This window comes from Hylobates moloch, unplaced genomic scaffold (genome assembly GCF_009828535.3).
Source record: "Hylobates moloch isolate HMO894 unplaced genomic scaffold, HMol_V3 SCAFFOLD_7, whole genome shotgun sequence".
Taxonomy (NCBI): Eukaryota; Metazoa; Chordata; class Mammalia; order Primates; family Hylobatidae; genus Hylobates; species Hylobates moloch.
The window spans coordinates 70,988,493-71,004,047 of NW_026652282.1; the positions used below are offsets into that span (position 1 = coordinate 70,988,493).

General features: G+C 38.0%; 1 protein-coding gene and 1 non-coding gene across 2 annotated transcripts in view; one reads left to right on the forward strand and one right to left on the reverse strand.

The window, feature by feature from the left end:
* Nucleotides 1-15,555, forward strand: part of DACH2 (dachshund family transcription factor 2) — a 647,092-nt gene that overhangs the window by 187,446 nt on the left and 444,091 nt on the right. The window lies entirely within an intron of this gene.
* On the reverse strand, nucleotides 2,408-2,514 carry LOC116812424 (U6 spliceosomal RNA). Its single transcript, XR_004370703.1, has one exon. It is a non-coding gene; the product is annotated as a U6 spliceosomal RNA (small nuclear RNA).

Below are 15,555 nucleotides of genomic sequence, written 5' to 3' on the forward strand. Positions count from 1 at the left end.
TTTGTCAAGGAATTTATCCATTTCTTCTAGATTTTCCAGCTTATTTGTATAGAGGTGTTTGTAGTATTCTCTGATGGTAGATTGTATTTCTGTGGGATCGGTGGTGATATCCCCTTTTTCATTTTTTATTGCATCTATTTGATTCTTCTCTCTTTTCTTCTTTATTAGTCTTGCTAGCGGTCCATCAATTTTGTTGATCTTTTCAAAAAACCAGCTCCTGGATTCATTAATTTTTTGAAGGGTTTTTTGTGTCTCTATTTCCTTCAGTTCTGCTCTGATTTTAGTTATTTCTAGCCTTCTGCTAGCTTTTGAATGTGTTTGCTCTTGCTTTTCTAGTTCTTTTAATTGTGATGTTAGGGTGTCAATTTTGGATCTTTCCTGCTTTCTCTTGTGGGCATTTAGTGCTATAAATTTCCCTCTACACACTGCTTTGAATGTGTCCCAGAGATTCTGGTATGTTGTGTCTTTGTTCTCGTTGGTTTCAAAGAACATCTTTATTTCTGCCTTCATTTCATTATGTACCCAATAGTCATTCAGGAGCAGGTTGTTCAGTTTCCATGTAGTTGAGCGGTTTTGAGTGAATTTCTTAATCCTGAGTTCTAGTTTGATTGCACTGTGGTCTGAGAGACAGTTTGTTATAATTTCTGTTCTTTTACATTTGCTGAGGAGAGCTTTACTTCCAACTATGTGGTCAATTTTGGAATAGGTGTGGTGTGGTGCTGAAAAAAATGTATATTCTGTTGACTTGGGGTGGAGAGTTCTGTAGATGTCTATTAGGTCCACTTTCTGTAGAGCTGAGTTCAATTCCTGGATATCCTTGTTAACTTTCTGTCTCGTTGATCTGTCTAATGTTGACAGTGGGGTGTTAAAATCTCCCATTATTATTGTGTGGGAGGTTAAGTCCCTTTGTAGGTCACTGAGGACTTGCTTTATGAATCTGGGTGCTCCTGTGTTGGGTGCATATATACTTAGGATAGTTAGCTCTTCTTGTTGAATTGATCCCTTTACCATTATGTAATGGCCTTCTTTGTCTCTTTTGATCTTTGTTGGTTTAAAGTCTATTTTATCAGAGACTAGGATTGCAACCCCTGCCTTTTTTTGTTTTCCAGTTGCTTGATAGATCTTCCTCCATCCCTTTATTTTGAGTCTATGTGTGTCTCTGCACGTGAGATGGGTTTCCTGAATACAGCACACTGATGGGTCCTGACTCCTTATCCAGTTTGCCAGTCTGTGTCTTTTGATTGGAGCATTTAGCCCATTTACATTTAACGTTAATATTGTTATGTGTGAATCTGATCCTGTCATTATGATGTTAGTTGGTTATTTTGCTCATTAGTTGCTATTGTTTCTTCCTAGCCTCGATGGTCTTTACAATTTGGCATGTTTTTGCAGTGGCTGGTACCGGTTGTTCCTTTCCATGTTTAGTGCTTCCTTCAGGAGCTCTTTTAGGGCAGGCCTGGTGGTGACAAAATCACTCAGCGTTTGCTTGTCTGTGAAGTATTTTATTTCTCCTTCACTTATGAAGCTTAGTTTGGTGGGATAGCAAATTCTGGGTTGAAAATTCTTTTCTTTAAGAATGTTGAATATCGGCCCCCACTCTCTTCTGGCTTGCAGAGTTTCTGCTGAGAGATCAGCTGTTAGTCTGATGGGCTTCCCTTTGTGGGTAACCCGACCTTTCTCTCTGGCTGCCCTTAACATTTTTTCCTTCATTTCAACTTTGGTGAATCTGACAATTATGTGTCTTGGAGTTGCCCTTCTCGAGGAGTATCTTTGTGGGGTTCTCTGTATTTCCTGAATCTGAATGCTGGCCTGCCTTGGTAGATTGGGGAAGTTCTCCTGGATAATATCTTGCAGAGTGTTTTCCAACTTGGTTCCATTCTCCCCATCATTTTCAGGTACACCAATCAGACGTAGGTTTGGTCTTTTCACATAGTCCCAAATTTCTCGGAGGCTTTGTTCATTTCTTCTTATTCTTTTTTCTCTAAACTTCCCTTCTCTCTTCATTTCATTCATTTCATCTTCCATCAGCGATACCCTTTCTTCCAGTTGATCGCATCTGCTACTGAGGCTTCTGCAATCTTCGCGTAGTTCTCGAAACTTGGCTTTCAGCTCCATCAGCTCCTTTAAGCCCTTCTCTCCATTCGTTATTCTAGTTATCCATTCTTCTAATATTTTTTCAAAGTTTTTAACTTCTTTGCTATTGTTTTGAATTTCCTCTCGTAGCTCAGAGTAGTTTGATCGTCTGAAGCCTTCTTCTCTCAACTCATCAAAGTCATCCTCCATCCAGCTTTGTTCCGTTGCTGGTGAGGAACTGCGTTCCTTTGGAGGAGGAGAGGTGCTCTGTTTTTTAGAGTTTCCAGTTTTTTTGTTCTGTTTTTTCCCCATCTTTGTGGTTTTATCTACTTTTAAAAATATGGAACGCTTCACGAATTTGCATGTCATCCTTGCGCAGGGGCCATGCTAATCTTCTCTGTATCGTTCCAATTTTAGTATATGTGCTGCCGAAGCGAGCACTTAAGTGCTTATTTTTCTTAGGAAAATTAATTAGAGCTCTTTTTAAATAGACATTACACACATAACACATATGTAACCACACGGACAAACAGAAGAAGATCCAGTAGTTGTAAGATTTTTCATTTGTTAATTTCCCAATTGGATTATTGGCTGCTGGTGAGACCCTTTAAGAACAGGGCCAGGAAGACAGTTTCCAGGGCCTAATAACCAAGCATAGCCAGAAGACAAAGACAGATTTTGAGAGGTACTAATTCACCTCTAATTCCAGGAGTTCCATGAGTAAAACAGAGATTTTTTCCAAAATGGGATTTGTGGCACCTTTTCTGTTTTCCCTAGGAGTCCCTGGCCACCAGAAGTTATTTTAGAGTCTTTCATGCATGCACCAAGAGTGTCAAGACAACAGTGAAAAAAAGTAATACAGTTGACTGAGAAAAAAACCTTTTCCAGGAAAACTAGATCTATGAAGAGAAAAACATAAAGGCCTTTAAAATATACCCATAGCTTGGATATCCACTTTCGATTAAGCTGAGCGCTCTTTAAGAAAATCCTTTTTCATTAATTAAACCACTACAGAGAATGTAAACAGTGATTCTTACCATTTTTCCCCCAATTTGCACCACTACCTGTTCACAATCACATTTAGTTTCTCCAGTTTTCTCTGGGAGAAAGTGGCTGGGCTCAGGCAAGGGCAGGTTTTCAACTGGACTGCAGATCCCTTTAGCAGCAAAGCTTGATAATTGAGGAGGCAACTGTCTGTTAGCTAAAGCCTTTCCTTAAAGGCCAGCAGTCCTGCTATATTGTGTGGGGTGTAAACAGTTAAGTTATTCCGCATGGTTAACCTAGTGGCCTCTGGCACCAGCAAAACCACTACTGCAACTGTGGTTTGCAGGAGGCAGGCTGACCATACTTTAGCCACTAAGTTCAGTTCCTTGGTTAAGTAGCCATTGGCTTTTGGTCCGGACCTCAAGCCACAACTAAAACTTCCAGGGCCATTTCCTTCCTTTTTGACACATAGAGACTGAATCCTTTCCCTGTGGGAAGACTGAGGGCTGGTGTTTTAAGGAAGGCTTGCTTTAGCTGGTTAAAGGCTTTTTGAACCTCAGATTCCCAAGTTGGGGAGGGGGTGAGTTTTAACCTTTTGAGTTTTTCTTATGAGATGGTATAAAGGGTGAGCCATTTCACTGTACCCAGTTACCCACAGTCTGAAAAATTCAGTAATGCCCAACAATCCCCTTAACTGTTAAAGGAAATGGGCTTAATCTTCTCCTCACCTGGTACTCTAGTTCCTTCTAATAAGACTAGACCTAGGTTCTTTACTGAAGTCTGACAGAGCTGAGCTTTAGATTTTGAAACCCTATGTCTCCTTTCAGCTAAGAAATTGAAGAGGGTCTTAGTGCCTTCCTGAGACCTCCTTGGTCCCAACCAAAAAATAATATTGTTATTATTAGGCACAGAGGAGAGTGTCATTTACATACTGCTAAGTTTCAACTTGAGAGTTAGAAAAACTAGAAAGAATTTTAAACAGGGCCTGTGTAAGCAACTTCCTCCCAATATCGGGCTTTCTGAGGAATGAAACTTTTCTTTACTGAATTGGGAGACAAGGAGGTGTATTTTATTAAAACCTCTCTTGGTCTTTCTGAAAAGGCAGGGAGATTTTCATCTGGTTTCTGGTTCAACAGGGACAGTTTAGAATAATTAAGAGGTTTGGTCCTAGTCCTTTGGCCCTCTAATATGCACATTTAAAAGTGTTTCCTTTTCCATTCATCTATGGGTCACAAGCCATCCAGTCAGGATTGTCAAGAAGTATAGCCTCTCTACCTATTGGGAATGGTTTTTCCATTATTTCCTCACCTTCCTTATCTCCCCTTTTCCTTTTTGTTCTACTATAGGGACATATTGTTCATCTGTGAACTTTTCTGCTGCTTGAAGAGCTGGCTGCTTTTCAGCTGCAGTGAGGGTTTGGCCTAGAAGCAACATAGCATCTCTCCATGTAAGATTAAACACTTGGGTTAAATTTTGGAAAGCCTGTATATATTTATCAGGGTCATCAGAGAACCTGCATATATCCTTCTTTATTTGTCTAAAGTCTTGCAATAAGCAGGGAACTGGTACCCTAGTGGTGCCCCTTCCATCTGGCATTTCTTGTAGGAGTAGTATTGAAACTTGGACAATGGGGAGCTTTGGAGATGGTGGAGCTGGAGGAGCTCATGGTGCAGTTGGAGGGGGCACCAGATGAGGGAAACTGGAAGCACTGTGGCACTTAAGAGTCACCTCCGATGGTTCCTCCAAATCTTGCTCTTCTGACTTAGGGGAACTACTCTCCACAGATCTGCCTGATTTGATTGCTAAGAGGGCTGAGTCGATTGTGCAATGCTTGATCTAATAGTTGGATAATATTAAAATTAAGGATCCTTTCCACAGGCCAGCTTTGTTCATTCCCAAGATGGTAAGAAGGCCATGGCAAGAAGATGTCTCCTTGTGCAAAGGAAAATGAGTGGCTTTTTCTTTAGAGTTTTGGAGTCAAAGGAGTTCAAAATGCACTCCGGAGGAGTGTGGGCCAAAGATGGCTTGCTACCCATCCTAGAAAAGCGACAAGATAAGAGGCATCCCTCAGTCTCCTTGTTCTTTTTAGTGTGACCCAGGGTGGAGGGGAAGACAGTGGGGGCGCCCCCACCGACTGTTCTCCCTCCTTGGTCCCTGGGTCCTGGCACCATAACTGCCACCCTATGGTTGCAGGTATGACCCTCAAACATGGGACCAGAGGAAGAAGTCAATGGGGCTAGTCACACTTGCCTATGTGACCTTATTCCTCTGCCTGGTAATTGCCCTTTGACCTCCACGACTTGTGTGAACTGCATGGCTCCTTGATGGATGAATCTCAGGAGAGATTATGTAACAGTTGCATTTGAGCAAGGCCTGTTAATGGAGGGAGTGTACCGGACTGAGCTTTATACTCTGCTGTTATAGACTGGACTAGAGAATTTATTTTTAGTTGGTGGTTCCAGTTAACTTTCAGACATAAAATCCCCTTTCTATTTAGATGCCATTCTAGTTGTAGGCACAATAGGTATCTTAAGAAAACATAAGGGTCAAATGGTGGCCTTCCTGCTAATGGAGAGAGTATCGAGACTAAAATTTGTTTTTAGATGACATTTTTCTCCTCACTGCTGAAAGCAGAGTTCTCCTGCTTGCAGAGGGGGCATAAGATTTGGTTTCTAGCAGTGGGACGTAAAAGGGAGAAGAATTGGAAAGCTAGAGAGAGGCTTTTGGCAGACAAGGATCCCCATGGAGAGGATTCCTATTCCAAAAGGTGGAGCTGTAAGCCTTGAAATACCAGGCAGTAACTTTGCCTCCATATGCTCTCTAAACAAAGGATGGAGAGGGAAGTCTGACATTTGGCAAGCTGTCCCCACAGCATACCTCCTAGCAGGAGAAAGTTACTTTACCTCATAGAGGCACTATCCAGTTTGACTGGGCAGTGCTGGCTCCTTACACGGAAAAAGAAATAGCCTAGGTGGAGAGACGGACATTCACTGGTGTAGGGAGTAACCTCCTACTCAACCCCAGGAAGTGTTATCATTAGGAGTTAAATAGTTTTTGAGATCTGGAACATGAAATCCCCCTGTCTGTAGAAAGTCACAAAAACAGCAATCCCTTGACCTGCATGCCTGGTTGCTAAGCCTGCCTAATTGAATTATTTCCCGGGGCTGTAAAAACTCCTGCAGCATTGCATACAGAGAGGGAATGGGAGATATGGTGACCACGGAAAGGAAAGGAGGAAAATAAAATTTGCAGTAGGAAAGCTTGGAGATCCTATGTCTGACAACCAGTCGGGCATAGAGGGCTGGTTGGGGCTAGGATCAGCCTAGGAGCCTTTGGACAACACCAGGGTGTAGCTCTGGTCAGAAATCCTCAGCTGCTCCAGGACCTATTCCAGCCCTGCACAATGGAAAAGTTCTCCATGAAAGGAAACTTGTTTGGACAGAGCCAACATTTCTAGCACCCTGAGGGTACTGGGGGATTGACTAAGTCCTTCCCAGCAAGCCTCACATCTGAGTCTTCAAGACCAGTGGCTAGCCCTCATGGCTCATTAATCAGCCGACAGATGCTCGGTTTTTAAAATAGTTCTTTGAGAGAATAAAAACTGAGTACAGGAAACCTTGGAAATGAAAGTAGAGAGTCTGCTCCTTTACTCACTTTTCTGATGAATTCGCCTTCTAATCCTAGGCGAGCCCCCAAAACTAAGCAGCTTTATTGTCTGGGGTAAATCTTCCAGACTGCTCTTTGTTAGAAGTGCTTTCTTTGAACTGCGTGAGGTTAGAAAGGGATTTCTGAGCTTCTTTTTATTAGATGGAAAGTTTTCTGCCAGGGAATCTTTTTATGCTGTCTATCCAAATAATTTCTTTCTATCTCCTATAACAGTAGAAAGAGCAAGAGAACTAAATTTAGAAGTGGAGCCTGAATGTGACTGAATTGCTGCAATCTCATTTTAAAACTTGAATGGCTAGGGAGTTCCTTCCTATGGATGACCAAAGACAGTGGTTTCTTGAGATGGAGTCTATCCCTGGTGAAGATGCTGTGAACATTGCCAAAATGACAATAAAGTATTTAGAATATTATATAAACTCAGTTGATAAAGCAGTGATAGAGTTTGAGAGGATTGACTCCAATTTTGAAAGTTCTACTGTGGGTAAAATGCTATCAAACAGCATCACATACTACAGAGAAATATTTTGTGAAAGAAGTCAATTGATGTGGCAAACTCACTGTTGTCTTTTTTGTTTGTTTGTTTGTTTTTTTTTTTTTTGAGATGGAATCTCGTTCTGTGGCCCAGGATGGAGTGCAGTGGCGTGATCTCGGCTCACTACAAGCTCCGCCTCCCGGGTTCATGACATTCTCCTGCCTCAGCCTCCCAAGTTGCTGGGACTATAGGCGCCCACCACCACGCCCAGCTAATTTTTTGTATTTTTAGTAGAAATGGGGTTTCACCATGTTAGCCAGGATGGTCTCAATCTCCTTACCTCGTGATCCACTGTTGTCTTATTTTAAGAAATTGTCACAGCCTTTCAAGCCTTCAGCAGATCCCACCCTGATCAGTCAGAAGCCATCAACATATAGGACCAGCTGGTGGTGCCTCCACCAGCAAAAGTATTAGGACTTGCCAAAGGCTCAGGTGATTGTTAGCAATTTTTAGCAATAATATATTTTTAGATTAAGTTAATGGGTGCAGCACACCAACATGGCACATGGATACATATGTAACAAACCTGCACATTGTGCACATGTACCCTAAAACTGAAAGTACAATAATAATAAAAAAAAGATATGTACATGGTTTTTTAGACATCATGTGATTGCAAACTGAGTAGGCTACAGTATAGTGTAAACATAACTTTTCTATGCACTGGGAAAGAAAAAAAAAATTGTGACTTGGTTTATTGTGATATTTACTTTCTTGTGGTGGCCTGAAACCCAACCTGTAATATCTCCAAACCTGTATTTCAGGCTCATATAATGTTAATGTTGCTATGTGAATATCTGGTATCTAAAGGGTATCTAAAGCATATGACTTTCATGTCAGTATACACTTGCCAGCGAGCTCATGCTTAATTGAGTATGCCACAGGTTCCACCAGAAGTTCCAGAGAAATGAGTGAAGTGAAAGAGAGATGGAATGAGAGAGAGAGAGAGAGAGAGAGAGGAAAAGGTTTTATGATCTTTTAATATCATTTTAATATCAAGTTAGATGACTCTGATTGTCCTTGGAAATGCTCTTGCAGAAATGTGATTCATATTGGGGGCTCAGCTTTTATTGAGGATTGAATTAAGTTTTGGTCATATAAATAACAATTTTGAATCTATTTTAATGACATTTTCTTCAATGGTCAATTTTTAATATTTGAATTTAATTTTCATTGTCACCTTTGGTATTATAAAGCTTATGCAATCAACTTGATGCAATTTTAGTGAGATCAGTTACTACTCATCACTGTTGCATAATTTGTAAATGTGAACTGGAAGTAAAAATTTCCACACAACATTTCCAACTTTAGAAGTGCTGTTATTGTGGAGTGTTGTTACATTTAGGTAAATTCTTTAATTATAACAAGGTGAACAGAGTTTTGCCTTATAGATAGACTATTACAGTATAGCAGAAAAAGTGGGAGCTTTGGAGTAGATAGATATGGGTTTGATCCTTGCTCAGCTACTAGCTGCGATTTTGGGTAAATCAGTTAAATCAGTTTTTCTGAGCCTCAGGATTTTTTTTTATTTTTCATTTGGATTAGTAATATATCTCTAAATGAGTTGCTGGAGGACTTCACTAAATATTGTATGTAAAACATCTATCAAGTGTTTGCATGCAAATAACTACTTTTGAAAAATTTGAATTTTTCACTTTGTCAGGCTACTACTACCTTGAACTTCTCCACTGGTCACCATTTATACAGAATGCAATGCAAATGGCACATCCTAGAATTATGCAATCTGTAGCCCTTGTTTGCATTTAAAAAAATCTGTATCTGGCGGGGCACGGTGGCTCACGCCTGTAATCTCAGCACTTTGGGAGGCTGAGGTGGGCGAATCACGAGGTCAGGAGTTTGAGAGCAGCCTGGCCAAAATGGTGAAACTCCGTCTCTACAAAAAATTAGCTGGGCATAGTGGCAGGCACTTGTAATTTCAGCTACTTGGAGGGCTGAGGCAGGAGAATCGCTTGAACCCAGGAGGCGGAGGTTGTAGTGAGCCAAGATTGTGCCACTGCACTCCAGTTCGGGTGACAGAGTGAGACTCCGTAAAAGTTAAAAAATTATACACACACACACACACACACACACACACACACACACACATATATATAATTTTTTAACTTTTATTTTGGATTCAGCAGGGTATATATGCAGTTTTGTTACAAAGGTATGTTGGGTGATGCTGAGGTTTGGAGTGCGAATGAATCTGTCACTCAGGCAGTGAGCATAATACTCAATAGATAGTTTTTCATCTCTTGCCCTTCTCCCTCCTTGTCCCTCCTGTGTCCCCCAGTATTTGTTTTCCTCATCCTTATGTCCATGTGTAACCAATGTTTTGCTCCCACTTATAAGTGAGAACATATGGTTAAAAAATCTATTTATTAAGGGGTTTTTACATTCTAGGTAATAAAGAGGTAAATTTCAGGTTGGATGTGTTCAAAACCATTCCAAATGGCACTACCTTTTGTATGTAATGAAGACGTCAAGTGAAGGAAATAACCATCAATCGGTTCTTGTATCCATCCACCCATCTACTCATGTATTCATTCATTTAACAGATATTTTTCAAGACTTGACTGTGTGCCAGGCACCATCATAGACACTTAAATCTGTATAAGTGGATGAAAATGAAATACAGATTTGAACTTGAGTAATTACACCCACCCTGAGGGATAAAATTATACAATTATTTTTTTAAAAATAAGCATTCTGTGGTAGTAGATATAAACTAAATAAGATACCTGGAAATCTTCTTTATACTTCCTCTTCGCTCAGGACATCTACCCAATATTCTTTTAGTTGTCACTATGAAATATTGGGCACTTTAGAAAATGAATAGTGAAACATAAATGGAAAGGAGCTGTTAATTATAAATACCCCTTTTATCATTGCTTGCAGATTCTGGTGCTTTACCTGCCTCTGGCTTTGTTTCTCACCAAGACACACATACATCATTCTCAGGCCAGTCTTTCTCCTTAAGCTTTAAGAAATTTGTAGAGAAAAGAAATGTTAGATTGAGATTCCTATTATTTTTCACTGATTGGCAATTCCAGCTAAATCAATGTTTTTGAATAAGGGACAAAATTAAATAGTGGTAAAGGTGTCAAGGGTGGATTATTTTCCCCCTGTCCCTGTTACAGAATGAAGCTATCATGAGTACAAGAAAAAAGGTAGGACGAAAAGTTAGTGTTGTAAACATTAAAGCTTTTCTGTGGTTTCAGTTATCTCAGAATTGTCATTAGGTTTAAGAGACATAAGAAACATTAGAAATCATTTAATTTGCTCTCTTATTTTATAGATGAGGAAAGAAAATTTAAGAAAATGAAATTACTTGTTTTTGGTAGCTCAAATAGCCATTGGAACTTAGTTTTTGAGACACAGCCCAGTGATCTTCGTGGCATATCAAGCTTATTCTTGATTTTCTCTTGTTAATTATTTTATTCATCTCCATGACTTTAAAGGATATCTGGAACAAGTCTTTCTTTGCAAATCACATTAAATTATTATGTTGGTATTTTTAACTTTCATTTCTGCATTTGTGTATTTCTCAATCTTCCTTATAATTTACCACCTTTTACTATTATTGCAATACTTGTTTTTTCTTCCTCATTCGTTACTTTATTTCTCAGCAGATTATTTTTTCATTTCTCATCAGAAATGTCATTTACTATGACTACATACTAAAACATGAAAATAATTAAATTTACACCAAGCATATTAACTTTCGTTTTAATCTATCTCTATGCATCAAGCAGGGTACCATATTCCTTTTGATAGTGGATATTGTACAAGGACTGAGAGAACAAAAATCTTAGTCTAGATGTCTGCCATGTATTAAACTTTTGGGAGAGAAGCATGTATTGTACTTGTGAGCATATTATTAGTAATGTAATATGATAATAAGAGTATCTCATTGGGGGAATCATTCACTTAAACAATTTCATTTTCACAGATGACCATTAACCTGGAAGCACAAGTTGAAGGTAAAATAAGGAAAAGTACTCGAAATTGATTTTTCAAATAACAATTCTAAGAAATCTATTAAGTTAATCCCCATGCAGTATTGTTTTTAACCATTAATATTTTTGAACTTATCTCTCATTTCCCAAGATGTACAAAATGATCTGAATATATTTACTTCAGCAGAAATTGGAAAAAACAACAAAAAAAGAAAGTTCAAAAGAAAAATGACCTTTGATTTTGAGACCTGGGACATCGTTTCAGCTTTGAGTCTCTAAACATAATGTGTTCTGTAGTCTGCTTCCATTTGGGTTTGAGAGGATTCTGCCTATACCTAGATTTAAAGTCATTTACCTTCAATTCCTGAATTGCAATTAGATAAGTGTATAAGCCTTTTTTCTTGCCCCCACTTTCCCTTCTTGCTTTTTAGGACAGCAATCTGAAAAGGTTGAGTGAATAGGTTACCATTTTCTGTGTCTCTAGTAGTCTGACTGATAAAGCTATTAAATAAAGGTAAACTGTAATTCTCTATTATCTACATGCCTCATTTATGCTCTTTGCCCTGGAGAAGAGCTGCATTAAAGATCAGAGTGTTGTTGAAAACTCCTGAAAAATAAGAAATTGCTTGATCACTCAAACAATGACACAATTCCTTGGAAAAACAGATTTTACTGTGTATGTGCGTATGGGGAGGGGTATTCATCCTGAAAGATTGAAGTGGTGTGATGAGGGTGGAAAAATTATACATAAAGGATTGCTGGAGAAACATAAAGAGAAGCTGGAACATCTATATGATAAATACACTCATAATTAGTGAGATCATTAGCACAGACAGAGAATACTTTGGTATCCACAAAGAAGTCTTTAAGCTAGGCAGTTAACTTCGCTATGAAGGGAAAAAAAATGAGCTATATACAGCTGAATAGGCTTTTCAGTCTCCAAGGAGGTGACTTGTCTGTTGATGGCCAGTGGGGGTGGAAGAGTGAAATAATTACTTAACAGCATGTAAACAAAGTGAGATGTGAAGTATGCTTCCGTGCTCCCCTCCCTTTTCATTGAGAGAGTTTCTTGTTGTGATGGCTCCAGTGGGAGAGGCGGCAGAGAAATTTGATTAAATGGATGCCTGGGGTCATGACCCTGTCTAAACATGGTTCAGCTCTCAGCATCAATCAAATCAATTTTTTTTCTTACTTAAGAAAAATCTGATCTTGCTGTATATGAGTACCAGTGAGCTTTGGATTTGGTGGTGGTTCAGTAGGGGATGTGTAAGTCTGTGTTAGCATTCTGTTTACAGAAAAATAACTGAAGAAGAGGCAGTCTTCTGGGACAACAGAAACCTATAGCTTTATTTTAAATCATGTTATGGGATTTTCATTTGACGATAGTCTATCAACAGCCAGTGGGATTTGGAGTTCCATTAGAATTCACTAGGACTCATTTATTGCAAACCATTGCTGACATTGATCTGAGTGTTTGGAAGATATTTATAGTGTTGTAGTTGATATGGGATTCCTGTGTTCAGGAACTCTCTTAGGATAGTTTTATTTGGGGCTAGTGTTTGAAAGCAGCTTGGAAGTGATTTTTCTTTGAAAATGGAGAAAACTCTGTGTTTGTTGAGATAACTAGAATAGTGGTCACTGGTGACACCAATAAGAGCAACAAAATTGGAACTTTTCTGAGCAGGCAAGTGCCATTGTATTAAAGAGAATATTTGCTTTGGATGAGAGACTTGTCATTAATTCTTGTTTTAAGAAAGAGGACAATTTTAATACAATTAAATAGTTGTTTCCTTCATAGGAATTGACATAGAAGAGTGTACAACCTATTTTAGATCATCAAAATCTTATTTTTTTCCAAATAAGAGAGCTTTTGTATGAGAATGTGGATGGCGTACATCAAAAATCTTGATTAACGTAGAATCGTAAGGCAAGGAGTTTCCAGCTAATTGAAATTAATCATGTTTGTGTTGTTAATCCTTGTTGAAAATAATTTTAATAAATATTATCCCATTTTATTGCCTGCCTTAGCATTGTACAGTAAATATGAATTCAACTTTAGTTGGATGATTGAAATCTTACTGCCTCAGAATCAGCTTTCTACTCATCAATTTTAATTAGACAACAAGATGGATAAAATTATAGAAGGTGCAAGAGCTTGGTCTTGCTGTCTTAGAATGTGCTTGGAAGTCAGTGATGTGTTATGAAATAATAATAATTTTAAAAACAACACCTCTAAGTAATTTTAAAATATATTTTCTTAATGGTAGTATATAATTAAATGGTGTTAATTGACTGCATTATATAATTAAATTCTGGATAATCAAGGTATGTACTTTGGGTCTTCTTTGGATAGCAGTTGATTGAAGATATGTTTGCATGTTTTTGTGAAGTAAGCATACTTCTTACAATACTTTTAGACAGTAATATATAGGAGCTTAAGAAATACTAAAATAAAAAGTATTTTCCCATGAGGTGGATAATTTAGACTGTTCTGACCATGACCATGTGGATTTTGTCCCGAGTTCCTAATTTGAACAACTACAAAGAACATGATTTCAAATATACAGAGTTCATTTGAACTAAGTATACTATTTACACATGAAATTTTACTTTAAAAAAAACCACAGTTTCATTGTTATTCTGGGAAAATGGGAAAGAAGGAGTATATTTTTCACTAGAGAATTATGATTCAAACCAGTTGGACTGTAAAGAATAAAACACCAGCCTTGTATATCAACTTGGAAAGTTACTTTCAAAGCCTACCCACCCACCATGGAGTTTGCACATGTCAAAGCAAACAGTTTTTGCTATAATACATCATTGGATGAAAGGTTTATCAAGTTACTCCTGTTGAGATATTTACAAGAGTCGAGGCTGTCGGTGTCAGTAAATGCAGGTTCCCATTGACACAAACTAACCCAATGTGGTTAGCTATACTGCTTCCTGACACCTGGGCTTTAAAATAACAGCAGGGTCACTTGGATAACATTTCAGACAAGGGCTCATTTCTGAAATCTTGCTACTACCTCGAGCTTTAGAATATTAAATACACTAAATTAGAATGTAAATTCTGGAAGATAAAACAAACAAACAACAACAACAACAACAAAAAAAAAAAAACAGAAGTAAGCCTGTCTGAAGTCTAATTGTCACTTACTGGTGCCTGTCCTCCAGGCTGACATTGCTATCAGATAGGGCTTTTTATAGGAAGGCTTTTACAAAAGAGGAAAGTGGCAGAAAAATGTGCATGTCATATCAGGGAATTATTATAGAAATTCTCAACACTTCTATTGATTGATATTTTACTATCAGATATCTACTTTTAAGCATAATTTCAAAAATTATAGATTAATATTAAAAATACCCTATACAAGTGTCAACTCTTTCAACTTGCACTGTATGTGATGGGTTTGATATGGGGAGGAAGATTAGAGACATGACCCAATTCTAGGATGTTACCCTTCAACAACATGCTCATGCTAGTGATGATACATGTACACAGTGAGTATATCAAGACCCTGGGAGGTTCTGAGCCATTGGAAAAAAATAAAAGTTGAATTATATTCCCTATCTGAGTTTATAAGACTCAGTTTGAAAAGATTTTTCACCGACATGGAGTTTTCTGAGTTTTCTCTTTAATACTTGGTTAACCTGAAAATTAAGCTAAGCAAAAGCTCACATTTGCCTGAACAGTATGGTGACTGAGGTTTCATTACATATTGAAGATAGTGCTTTAAATTTATGGTTATATAGTCACTAAGCTTGGAATCAAGAAAACATCGTATGTGGTAGGTAAAATTTTTATGGCATGTTGATATATGTCCCTTAGTGCTCGGAGCTATTTATTTCTCACTTTATTTTGTAACAAACAAAATACTTTAATTTAAAAATGCCTTGATTCTTCAATAACAGTGTTGCCCAGTTAATAGATACTACTTTCCAGGATACTAAATCATATCTAAGAATCATAATTGTGGCCTCCGACTACCAGCTATTGGTTCTATTTTTGTATGATTAGTCTAATAGTGCATATCAAAAAGTACTTTAATCCCTAAAGAGTAAAATGAGGCAGATTCTGACTGCAGTCTCATCTTTACCATTGAACTCAACTTCTTAATGAAAGTTAGTCAATCTGCAAATTAATGATTATAGTATTTCTTCAATTCTTATTTTTATATGTGTGTATTCAGATAGCATATTAAAACCTTTTTGAGTTCTTTAGAGAAATATTATAAACATGTAACACTAACATCTCTAAAGCACAGGGACCTGAAAAAAACGTACTGATATCATCAGAGAATTAGTTTTGATAGTAAAAATTATAACAAATTGAATACT